This window comes from Poecilia latipinna, unplaced genomic scaffold, assembly GCF_001443285.1.
Source record: "Poecilia latipinna isolate Pla-1442-1.1 unplaced genomic scaffold, P_latipinna-1.0 Scaffold1921, whole genome shotgun sequence".
Classification (NCBI taxonomy): Eukaryota; Metazoa; Chordata; class Actinopteri; order Cyprinodontiformes; family Poeciliidae; genus Poecilia; species Poecilia latipinna.
In genome coordinates, this window is record NW_015114537.1 from 111,979 (window position 1) to 124,835 (window position 12,857).

Sequence of the window (12,857 nt, forward strand, 5' to 3'; positions counted from 1 at the left end):
CTCCATGGCCTCTCCAAAGTCCTCCCACGCCTGAGTTTTTGCCTCAGTAACCACCCGAGCCGCATGCCGCTTCACCCGCTGGTACCCATCAGCTGCTTCTGGAGTCCCACAGGCCAAAAAGGCCCGATAGGACTCCTTCTTAAGCTTGACAGCATCCCTCACCGAAGGTGTCCACCAACGGGTTCGAGGGTTGCCGCTGCAACAGGCACCAACAACCTTGCGGCTGCAGCTCCAATAAGCCGCCTCGGCAATGGAGGCACAGAACATGGTCTCACAGGGGACTCTGCCAGACGTTCCCAGCAGACCCTCACTACACGTTTGGGCCTGTCAGGTCTGACTGGCTTCCTCCCCCACCACCGGAGCCAACTCACCATCAGGTAGTGGTCAGTGAACAGCTCCGCACGTCTCTTCACCCGAGTGTGCAAGACATACAGCCGCAGATCCGATGAAGCGATGACAAAATCGATCATTAAACTGCGGGTCAACAGGGGAATTGCAGATGTCTTCAGCAGAGCATGATCTTGATCATTTAAAGACAGCAGGGATCTGTAGAAAACTAAATTGATCTGAATTTAGAGGACTATGAATTTACGTATTTTATTCACACAGAACAGTAGGATAAATCTTATGTTTATATTAAAACATTTTGTATGGACATTTCGACGGAGTTTATTTCATATAAAAAGCTTGCTCTCAGAAGGTTATGATTGTATTATTTTTTCCTTCCATTAGTGTGTGATGACCTGTGATTGTGTCAGAAAGATTTAGCAGCTTCAGTGATGGTTTGGAGCCTGTGTCTAAATTAGAACCACTTCTTTCTATTTTGATTGCCTCAGCACTGACTCTATCCACAAATAATTAATGCTACAATAGCACCACCTCTTTCACTGGAACACAGCAGGGTTTGCCTCCATAAATGAATATGGACAGGGTTATAAAGACCAGCTGAAAAACAATAAAAGTTATGTTTAAATATCCACAAATAGGTGTTACATCTACACCTGTTTTTTTGTATTTCATAGTCAAAGTAAAAACATTTCAGCACTTTTCACTATCTTAATTAACCAAACATTATTGATCAGAGCCCCTAGAAGCATGTCATGTCTGACTAGACTACTGTTGAAATCAAATAAAAAAATCAAAAAGTGATGCTGCTAATTGTACGACAGTGGAATAATGCATCCCTGTATCTGATTCAAGTGGAAATAATGCAGGCATAACTTGGAGGGCCAGTCTGTCAGTCAAACCTTTCTCACTGGACCACAAAAGAGGACAGTGGCTGATTCTTAGACCTTTGCCAAGTTAGATAAGATCGGTGGATAAGATCTGCTTCCTATGTGAAAATCGCTGATCACCAATCTCCCAAAATTAAGAAAATCGGCACCGATAAATAAGCTGGCCGATAAATCGGTGCACCCCAAGTAGATAGTCTAGTTAGACCTTTACTATTTGCCATAGATATATTTTTCTTTCATATCTGTAGTGAGTTTTTCTGTTTTTTTTTAATTCCTTTTCATGCTCTTATAATTGCTGCAGCTGTAACACAAAAATTTTCCTTGGGGATTAATAAAGTGCTGTTATTCTGATTCCAATGTCAAAACTAGAACCAGTTGGATTAAATTATTGTAACTTGCATGAAAAAAAACATCTTTCATTTCTGCTGCAGAGTACTGGCTGTATGCTCTCTGGCCACTCCATGTACAACCTCACAAAAAAGCAGCAGACATGGATTAGACAATTTGTTCGAATGCAAAAATATTAGGGCTGTTGTAAACAAATATTTTTGTAATCGAGTATTCTATTGATTATTCTTACAATTAATCAAGTAATTGGATTAAAAAAAATTAAATAAAACATTGATAAACCCAACAAAACTATCGGATATTTACTATTGGATATTACTATTGGATATCAATATCAGTCAAATTTTTCATATTTGAGTATCCCTAACAATTACTTTTCTGTAGTTTTTCAAATTAACTTGTAACAATAGCAGCTCATTTTCTAGGTTAACCTGAAGAAAAGTTGCACAAAATTCTGAAATTATATTTAACTTAATAATAAAGAGGTAGTCTCACCCAAAACATTCGCTGAAGATAGGCACCAGCACCCCTCCTGACCCTACATGGGACAAGCGTGCACAGAACATGGATGGATGGATGAATAAAGAGGCAGGTTCACAAATACGCTTATAAAAAAAATATCCAGCTTTTAGTTTATGTATTCTTCTTTAGTCAATTTAATAGATGAACTCTCACCTTGCCCAGCAATTTATAGCTTTTGTGTCCATGTTAGCAACTGGATTCGACACCTTCGTTTGTCTCACAGAGAAACATCTACCAGCTATGAACCACCACGTTCACTCCGCCACCCATTTGTTGAGACAGGATGGTATGAAATAAATTTTCTGATTTGTTCGTAAAATTATGCATTTAAAGCACAGTCGCCTCCAGTGTTCAGTCTGTTCGCTCATCTGTGTAAATACACCGGCTGCGCTCTTCCCCGCCGTTCACGCTTCACAACCACACAGCAAATACAGCAGGCCCAAATTAACTCTGTCAGATTTGATTTTAATGCTTTTAAAGTGTCTATATGGGTCCACACCAGAAAGTGTTAATTTAACTCTTTTTGGAGAGTTGGTACTTTAACTCTTATAAAGTGTCAAATATCAAATCTGCTGGAGTTAATATTTTAACACTTACTAACACTAATTCAGTGTTAGATCTTAATATAACGCTCAGAGTATTTTTAAACTTCATAAGAGTTATTTGTAATTAATATTAAACAGGTATTTTATTGTTTTGAACTTTTAAAAGTTTTTTGGGACATAAATATTTAATAATGAGGCAATGATTTTCTCAAATGCATTTATTTCAAAACGTGCACCATAATTACAAAACATATAACAGAGTGGAATAATGTGCATGTTTCACATGTCGCTTTCATTCACATATTGCTTCTTAAAAGGTCTGACATATCACCTGTGTAATACAAAATACAGTATGCTTAATACATTTTTCTTCAATACAATATGCATGAAGTTGTTCAAAGTACAAGGTGGAAAAAGTAAAGCAAGCAGTTCATGTAATATGATAGAGTACATTTTCTTTTAACAGCTGGATTACTGGATATTACAGTACATAACAGACCAACCTGATAATCAGATCAATCATTTTTTATCCAGTTTATGTTTCTGTTGATAAGAGACAGTTCCTCTCTGCACTCTACCAGAGAGATGTCCAGTCACTAACAGATTGTCTTCAGGTTGTTGGGCTGTTCGTGACGTTTGGCCGGAGACACCAACATGCTCCTCTACTGCATCGGACCGTCTTCAGTCTCTGAGTACGACAGCCAGTGTCGTGTCGGTCTCTGGATCATAACAAACAAAAAACATAATGAGAAATAGAATGAAGGAATGCATTTTTACTACAGCTCTAACAACAATCCTCAATTACAGAAATATAGGGTTTCAGAGATATTAACACTTACATAATCATTTTTTGGAGCTTGAATCTTCGAAGAATCCACGGAGGGATCAGGAGGGGGAGGTTGACGCTGATGACTGGCGATTCATCCGCAACCAAACTGGTTCTAATATATACAAAAAGGCAATAAAAGGATTAAAACATGCTGCAAAACGTATACTGCTCAAAAAAATAAAGGGAACATTTCACTTTAATTTTGTGTGTGGCTCCAAATCCATGCCTCCATTGGCTAATAAATTTGATTTCCATTGATGATTTTTGTGTGATTTTGTTGTCAACACATTCAACTTTGTACAGAACAAAGTATTCAATGAGAATATTTCATTCATTCAAATCTAGGATGTGTTATTTGAGTGTTCCCTTTATTTTTTTGAGCAGTATATATAAGAAGACACAACGGCGGGAATAATGCTCTCAACATAAAAAATATCTGTTCAATTTAGCTAAGAATTTGATTGAATGTTCACCGGCTCGATTTTTTTCAACACTTATGCTCCGCTAACATTCGGCATGCTAAGCTAAATATGCTAACACCGAGCCGTGTGGCGAACATGACGTCTATCAAGCTCAACGCAAAATAATAGTTATGAACCATCTCAGAAAAAAATAACTTACCAAGCTTGATTTCATTTTAACACCTCTAGATTTGATACAGAAACACTTTGTTTTAACACTGGATTTTAACTACTTATAATATACACCCCAGAGTTACATAAACAGAATGTGACTTTATTAGAGTTAAAATAACTCTGCTTTTGCATGAAATCTACTAACACCAAAACATTTAACACTTTTGAATTTGCTGTGCACCAGGTTGCTCCGAAATGCTGCCGTACTCCAGGCACCAGTCATTTTAAGGATGCTTAAAGGTGGAAAAAGTAAAGCAAGCAGTTCATGTAATATGATAGAGTACATTTTCTTTTAACAGCTGGATTACTGGATATTACAGTACATAATAGACCAACCTGATAATCAGATCAATCATTTTTTATCCAGTTTCTGTTTCTGTTGATAAGAGACAGTTCCTCTCTGCACTCTACCAGAGAGATGTCCAGTCACTAACAGATTGTCTTCAGGTTGTTGGGCTGTTTGTGACGTTTGACCGGAGACACCTCTACTGCATCGGACCGTCTTCAGTCTCTGTTTTGTCTATTTGTCCCCCGAAAACGCTAAAAACCCGGTCCAAACTTTAAAATTTGACATTATGCTGCTAAAACTTAGCTTTCATCAAAAACTCTTAGGTGGAAGTGAGAGCACTGTGCAACGCAAATAATGACCCGGCCGGGCATCTAAATAATAAAACATAATTTTCTTCAAGGCCTTTAAATTTTCCTCAAAGAATTTTAATAATCAAGGTACTTGAATCATTCGAGGAATTGTTTCAGCCCTAAAAAAATATCACACAGACCCCACCTGAAGACATTCAGTTTCACCTTCTGAGACATCCCTCAAGGATACAGGTTTCCTCTTTTCCTCTTTTCTTCCTCAGATTACAAATTCCAACTAGCTTTCCAGACTGGATATAGAACACTGACCAGTTTGAAATTTCAAATTTGTCACTCTGTGCTGTCAGTTGGTTTTCCAAAATTTTAGTAATTGCAATAACATACATTCTAACTATCAAATTAGAATGTATGTGATTTACTTAAATCTGCTTAAATTATTAATATATAGATATATTAACTGTATATTGTTGTTTGCACAGTGGTTCATTTAGTTTTTAAAGTGCCTTGAGACATTTGTTGTGAATCAGATCTAAATAAACAAACTGAATTAAATTATTACAATGTTCTAACCCTAACCTTAATTATATGATAGAATACAATTCTTTATTGATTTTAAACTAGTAAGCTGAAAGAAATCTTTGTAGTTTGTTGTCATGATTATGTGAAATAACTATACACACTCTATTACTGTTACTGAGAGCACTCGACTGTGCTCTCAGTAACAATAATAGACTTGAATGCAAACATTGTAATATCTTCAAGAATAAATATTTCAACTGGAACAATGTAGTTAAAGTTACCTTTTTGTTTTAAAATAAATTCAACTGAGTTATACATTCTTGTTTTAATTTTAGTTTTTTTCTTAAATATCAATGCTGCTAAATTTGATTTAATGGTTTTGGCATACATAAAGTAAAAGATTTGAAATTGTTTAATATTTAAATTTAAGATTTTAAGGAGCTGGCAAGTTTACTCTGTAAAAGTTCAAAGAACAATCTTCAAAGTTAGATTGTTTTGTTACCACAGTTACAATCTGATGATGCAAGTTAAATCTTTGTGTTTGAACTGTGTTTGTTCACAAATACATCTCAGTAAGCTACAATTATGACTGATTGCTTTTTAGGTTGGACAGTTAAACTACCCCTTCTCCCATTTACTAACTACATGTTGAAATGTTGTTGTTAGTGGTGCTGATGTTCTTAGCAGGAAGAGGGGCCCCTAAGTCAAATTGTGCTCCAGGCCTAATATAACCTCATATAACCTTGAGCTGGCCCTGCATGATTCAAATTCAAAAATACATTATTAATCCCAAAGGGAAATTAAATGTCGTGAGACTTATTACAATAAGTCTAAGCCTTTGAAGAATTAATGAGTCACGACAACATTTAACATGTAATGAAAGATCTCTTGTAGCCGTCTGTATTACCTTAAAACTGAAGAAGACTCCGACGCAAGATACTCTGCCTTACCAAGACAGTCTCATGAAGAGGATGTTCAGGGTTATCCATAATCATCTTGATCCTGTGAAGAATTGTTTTTTGCATAATCATCTCCAGAGGTTCCACAGTCATCCCCAAAACAGTATCAGCTTTTTTTAACAGGCTTTTGAGCCTTTTCAAGTCCGTGACTCAGATGCTGCTGCCCCAGCAGATGACAGAAAAAGAGATGACGCTCTTAACAACAGACTAATAGATCTGCAGCATCTTGCTGAAAACCTTGAAGGATCTTCGCTTCCTCAAGAAGTACAGTCTGCTCTCTCCCTTCTTATTGATGTTTTACTGTTGCATCTCCAGTCCAGCCTGTTGTCAAGGTGAACTCCGAGGTTTTTAACCACTTCCACTTCTTCTCCCATGATGGGAATAGGATTTGATCTAATCCTGTTCTTCCTGAAATCGACAATCATTTCCTTTTTTTTGTTCACATTTAAGATGAGATTATTTTTCCCACACCGTGACACAAAGCAGTTCATTAGATCTCTGTACTCTGCCTCTTGTCCATCTCTGATACAACCGACAACTGCAGAGTCAATCTAAGAATTTCTGCAGATGACAGAAGTCGGACTTATGCTGGAAGTCTGAAGTGTAGTGTGAAAAGGAACGGTGAGAGTACAGGGCCCTGTGGTGCTCCTGTGTTGCTGATCACCTGGTTAGACACACAGTCCTTCAGTCTCACAGACTGTGGTCTGTTTGTGAGGTAGTCATAGATCCAGGTGATTGTTGAGGACTTTGCCTGTGTTTTTTGGAATTTCTCACAGAGCAGATCAGGCTGAATTGTGTTAAGAGCACTGGAGAAATCAAAGAACTTGATCCTCACAGTGCTGCCTGCTTTGATCAGATGACAGTAGGTTTGTTGAAGAAGGTGTATGATGGCATCATCAACTCCTGCAGTTTGCTTATCGCTTCACAGTGAAGCGATAAGCAAACTGCTTATCAAACTCCCCAGATAAGTATCTGGGGAGTTTGCTTATCGCTTCATAGTGATAAGCAAACTGCAGGGGGTCCTTAAATGTCCTTCTCTGCTAATTCAGGTGGGCCAGCATGAGTCTCTCCAGGGCCTTCATGATGTGGGATGTCAGGGCAACAGGTCTATAGTCGTTGATGACTGATGGATGAGTTTTCTTTGTTACCGGAACCAGGCAGGATGTCTTCTGTAACAGTTCAACCTTCTCTTGGATCAAGCTAATGTTGAAGAGGTGCTGCAGAATCCCACAGAGCTACTCTGCACAGGACTTCAGTGCTTTGGGGCTGACACCATCTAATGTAAAAAAGGGTAGAGTGCCTTCTCCGGGTCAGGGGGTTCGTCCTGCCCCAAGTGGAGGAGTTTAAGTATCTGGGGATCTTGTTCACGAATGAGGGAAGAAGAGAGGGGTAGATCGACAGGCGGTTTGGTGTAGCATCTGCCGTGAACCGGGCGCTGTACCAGTCCGTCACGGTGAAGAGAGAGCTGAGCCAGAAAGCGAAGCTCTCAATTTACCGGTCGCTCTATGTTCCTACCCTCATCTACGGTCATAAGCTTTGGGTCATGACCGAAAGAACAAGATCACGGATACAAGTGGCTGAAATGGGTTTCCTCCGCAGGGTGGCTGGGCTCTCACTTAGAGATAGGGTGAGAAGGTCGGTCATCCGGTAGGGACTCAGAGTAGAGCTGCTGCTCCTTCACGTCGAGAGGAGCCAGTTGAGGTGGCTCGGGCATCTGGTCACCTGGACGCCTCCCTGGTGAGGTGTTCCGGGCACGTCCCACCGGGAGGAAGTCCCGGGGAAGACCCAGGACACGCTGGAGGGACTATGTCTCTCGGCTGGCCTGGGAATGCCTTGGGATTCCCCCGGAGGAGCTGGAAGAAGTGGCTGGGGAGAGGGAAGTCTGGGCCTCCCTTCTGAAGCTGCTGCCCCCGTGACCCAACCCCGGATAAGCGGAAGAAAATGGATGGATGGATAGATGGAAATAAATGAATAAATATCCATACAGGACACTAGTCACCCTGTATCCAGGCTAACTTGTACATGGGTCATTTTTCGTTTTTCTCTCTCTCTACCCAAAACTGGATAGCATAAGTTTTCAGTTTGGTCTCAACTAGCCCTTTTCTTGAAGGACAATTTTGTTTACAGAGACTTCATAATTCATTTTATTTATTATTTTTATTGTTTTGTCTATATTGGATATTTAAAATGTTTTTCAGTTCCAGTGTTAAATGTTCATTAGAATGTAAAGTTCATTGATCTTTCAGAATGTGTTCTTCCATTATTGTGCCATTAACATTATATTACTTACTTACTTATATTACTTGAAATGATCTTAAAACAAAAATATTATTGTTTATTGCAATAACCTCTGGGGCAAGCAAAATTTGTTATCATGACAGGCCTTACTTTGGAGTAAAATTAAAGTTTAATCTCCTGATTTTCATACAATGATGCTGCTACCCATGTTCTTTTCTCATCAAACAGACCCATACAAAGCTCATTGTTCACTTTCATATTTATGTATTTCTCACACTGCACCTATTAGAAGTCATACCTTCACAATAGTACAGAGTTCTGCAAATTAACTGTATCAAAAATAATTTCAGTGGGTTACTGTTGTTTTATTGAAAAAACTGTGCTTTCTAACAGTTGTGAAATTAGTATTCATTCATCTACCAATTTAGAAATAATTTTAAAAGAATTCAAATATGTTATTTCTTTCCAGCCTCCTGTATATCATTCCTTTGCTAAATGCAATGCCTACTTTTTATTATACTTGATTAAAAAAAATAAGAATCAAGAGCTAAACTTAATACACATTTGTGAATATATAACTGGCTAAATTGACTTTTTGTCTAGCTGGTTTTTCTTTTACTGCTTTTTTTCCTGCATGGTTTTTTTAATGCATAAGAAGTCAAACCCCTAGTGTTAGCTTTGAAAATCCTAAATTAGCTGGTGAAGTTGATAGCTGTGAGATGGGAGCCGTTTGGTCTGACAAAGCCCTCTGCTATTTCAGCAAGAGCTTGTTGATGAAGTGATAGATTACCTGACTGCTAGCTATCTACACCCTACCCCCAACTCTGTGTCTCCCCTCTTTTTGCCCTCTCCTCTTGTTCCTCCTGCTGTTGCTCTGTTGAGAAATGAATGAGCCTTCTGCTTGCTGCATCTGCATTTTACTCTGTCAAATTCCACTATGTATCTGCTTCGAATGGTTGTTGTGCTTGCCTGTGCACATGGATCTGCAGGCTTGGGATTTTGTTTTGTGTGTGTGCTTGGGAGTGTGTTTGGCCAGGTCATTTAGTACTCTGCATGCAAGCTTGGAACTGGCTGATAAGCTGTCTGCAAAAACTGGCAATTAAAACTTGATCAGGCTGTCAATTCAAATGGAATGAAATGGAACCAGAAAGTAATTAAAAGGATGGCATGAAAAATACAACAATTATATCTCTTAGCTTCCCATTACCAATGTGCAGAGGAATTTAATTAGTTTTGGAGCTAATGCTGATTCTTACTGTAATCACACCACAACACAAAATAGCTGCCAGTCGACAAGACAAATATCCCTGTTGGCTTCTTTAGGTCCATACTGTACATGAAGTCTGGGCATCTTGGTTACCTGTTTAATTTACACAGAGGAAAGCCAGTAGACCAAACTTGTGTTTAAATATTGCTGTTGAATAATCATTTAAATCTTTGTGGGTCCAATTTCTGTGTTTTAAGTGCCTGGTGGATTGGCTGGATATTCCCAGTCCTCCCAGTTTGCCCATATGGCCATAGGCTGTGTATCCACTGTTTAATGAGCATGTTTGTTTCCTTTCAGCATTCACCCAAGAGGGGATGATGGACACCTTCTTAAGCCAGAGATTTCCTTATTAACTTCATAGTAAAGAAAATTCAATGTCCTCTTTAACTCAGATGAGATTTTGAGACCGCTTCTACCTTAATATCAAAAATCTGCTCTCATTAAAAAAAGCTTAATTTAATCCTGCCTCATAAAGGTAGACCACCGATGTAAGTGGTCTAGTTCTAGCCAGTTGGACTCTGTTTTTTGTAATACAAGTTTTGACTTCAAATAAGAATTCCTTTCAGCTAGTCTGTAGCATTTATATGCAACAATGTCGTCGACTGAGTTTGACAAGGTGATTGCTTTTACATAATTTCTTTGTGAGAATTTTCCTCACTAACACTAGATGCCTTGTTAACAAAATAGACAAACTAAGGCTCCTGACCGTTACAGATCGAACTGTCAGGGACAGCTGTGTAGTCATGACTACAGAATCCTGGCTTCATTCAGGAATCTCGGACTCAGCCATTGAGCTAATAGGCTATACAACACAGCGTTTTGATAGGACTGCGGACTCTGGTAAGAGCAGAGGGTGCAGAGTCTGTGTGTATATCAACAGCACCTGGTGTACAGACACTGTGACTGTGGACAGCCAGTGCACCTCTGACTTGGAGTATATGACTCTGAAATGAAAACCTTTCTACCTTCCCAGAGATTTCACTGTAATAATGATCACTGTTGTTTACATTCCACCCTCTGCCAATGCAAATTCAGCCCTCAGAATACTGTATAGTCACTGTTTTTGATTCCTGCATATACCACCCTGAGGAAATCTGAAGGTTCCACCATAAGAACTATCACTAGCTGGCCTAACGATGCCTCTCAGCAACTGCAGGACTGTTTTGGAAGAACAAAACAGTCCTGGAATTATTCACCGACAGCATTCTTTGTTACATCAAAACCTGCACTGACATTGTTACAGTGAAAAAAACATATCCGGATCTTCCCAAACAGGAAGGTATGGATGACCAGAGAAGTCCAGCGGCTGCTTAAAGAAAGGAACGCTGCTTTCAAGTCTGGGGACAAGGACCTCTACAGCTTGGCACAGAGCAACCTAAAAAGAGGAATCAGAACAGCTAAAAGGGACTACAAGGAGAGGATTGAAGAGCATTTGGACAACAACAACAACAACAACAACAACAGACAGGCTTGGTTGGGAATCCAGCACATCACCAACTATAGAACCAACCATGGAGCAGCCAAAGGTGACATCTCACTAGCAGAGAAGTTGAACCACCACTTTGCTCGTTTCGAGTCCGAGCCTCCTATGACAACTGTCTCTAATCAAGAAGTGCAACTAAGCACCTCTGTCTTCCAGGTGGAGGAATTAGAAGTGAGACACTCGCTACAATCTGTCAACCCCAGAAAGGCAGCGGGACCTGATGGTGTTCCTGGATGTGTGCTGAGACACTATGCAGAGCAGTTGGCTGGGGTCTTTACAAAAATCTTTAATCAGTCCCTTTCTCAAGCCAGAATCCCATCCTGCCTGAAATCTTCCATCATTGTTCCCATTCCTAAAAAAATCACCCTTTACCTGCCTGAACGACTACCAACCAGTGGCTCTCACGCCATTGGTGACGTTTTGAAAGACTGGTTCAGAGTCATTCATTCATTCATTCCTCAAACCTTTGACACACACCAGTTTGCTTACAGAGCTAACAGGTCAACTGAAGATGCTGTTGTCATTGTCCTGCATGCTGTCATGTCCCACCTGGAGCATCGAGATAGCTACGCATGTATCCTCTTCATCGATTTCAGCTCAGCATTTAACACCATCCTCCCTGACAGATTAGTGTGTAAACTGGCAGACTTGGGAATCCCCTCTTCCACCTGTTGCTGGATTAAGGACATCCTGACAAATCGCAAACAGAGAGTCAGAATGGACCCCCATACCTCTTCATCCATCAACATCAGTACTGGCTCTCCTCAAGGCTGTGTGCTGAGCCCTCTGCTCTTTACGCTGTGCACACACGATTGTGTTTCAGTCCATCAAAATACCACCCTCGTTAAATTTGCAGACGATACAACTGTAGTGGGTCTCATCTCAGGGGATGATGAGTCTGCCTACAGGAACGAGGTGGAGCGACTGACAGCTTGGTACACTGTCAACAACCTCATCCTAAACACAGCCAACACCAAGGAGATCATAGTGGATTTTAGGAGAAGGAAAAGAGACATTGAACCACTAAACATCTGCGGAGAGCCTGTGGAGAGGGTGTCAAACTTCCGTTTCCTGGGAGTTCACATCATGGATAACCGGCCTGGGATGTAAATACAACAGAACTGGTAAAGAAGGCCCAGCAGAGACTCTATTTCCTAAGAGTCCTGAGGAGGAACAATATTTCTCAACAACTGCTGGTGTCCTTCTATCAATGCTCTATTGAAACCATAATCTGCTATTGTCTCTGTGTGTGGTTCCCCAGCTGCACAGCAGAATAGAGGAAGACTCTCTATAGTAGCGGTTCTCAACATGGGCGGTACCGACTCCCGGGGGGGGCGTTCAGAGGACGGCAGGCGGACGCTGGCGGACATTTTTACAAAAGGGGGGCGCTGGGATTATTTGGGGGGCGTTTGGTTGAAGAAGGTAAACTTTACAACTTGTATGCACAACAATACCAGTTTAGACTTTGAGCAACTTCCCAAAACTGCATTGTGTAACATTAAATCATGCTTGGCTGCAACTGTATCGATGGCAGCTCTCCTTCTGTTCAGTATTTGTAGCTTCTTGACGCAGCTCCTCTCCTGCTACTGGTAGCTTCACCGCATAGGTTCAGCGTTACACCGGCTGATGACGTTGCTGTGATTCACTTTTTCTGATATTTTTGTACAAATGTTTTGGCAG

At 40.1% G+C, this 12,857-nt stretch overlaps 1 protein-coding gene across 1 annotated transcript in view; it reads left to right on the forward strand.

The window, feature by feature from the left end:
• Window positions 1-12,857, forward strand: part of LOC106935166 (activating signal cointegrator 1 complex subunit 3-like) — a gene marked incomplete at its 5' end in the record, with an annotated part of 151,765 nt that overhangs the window by 110,344 nt on the left and 28,564 nt on the right. The gene's annotated exons all lie outside the window — the stretch shown is intronic.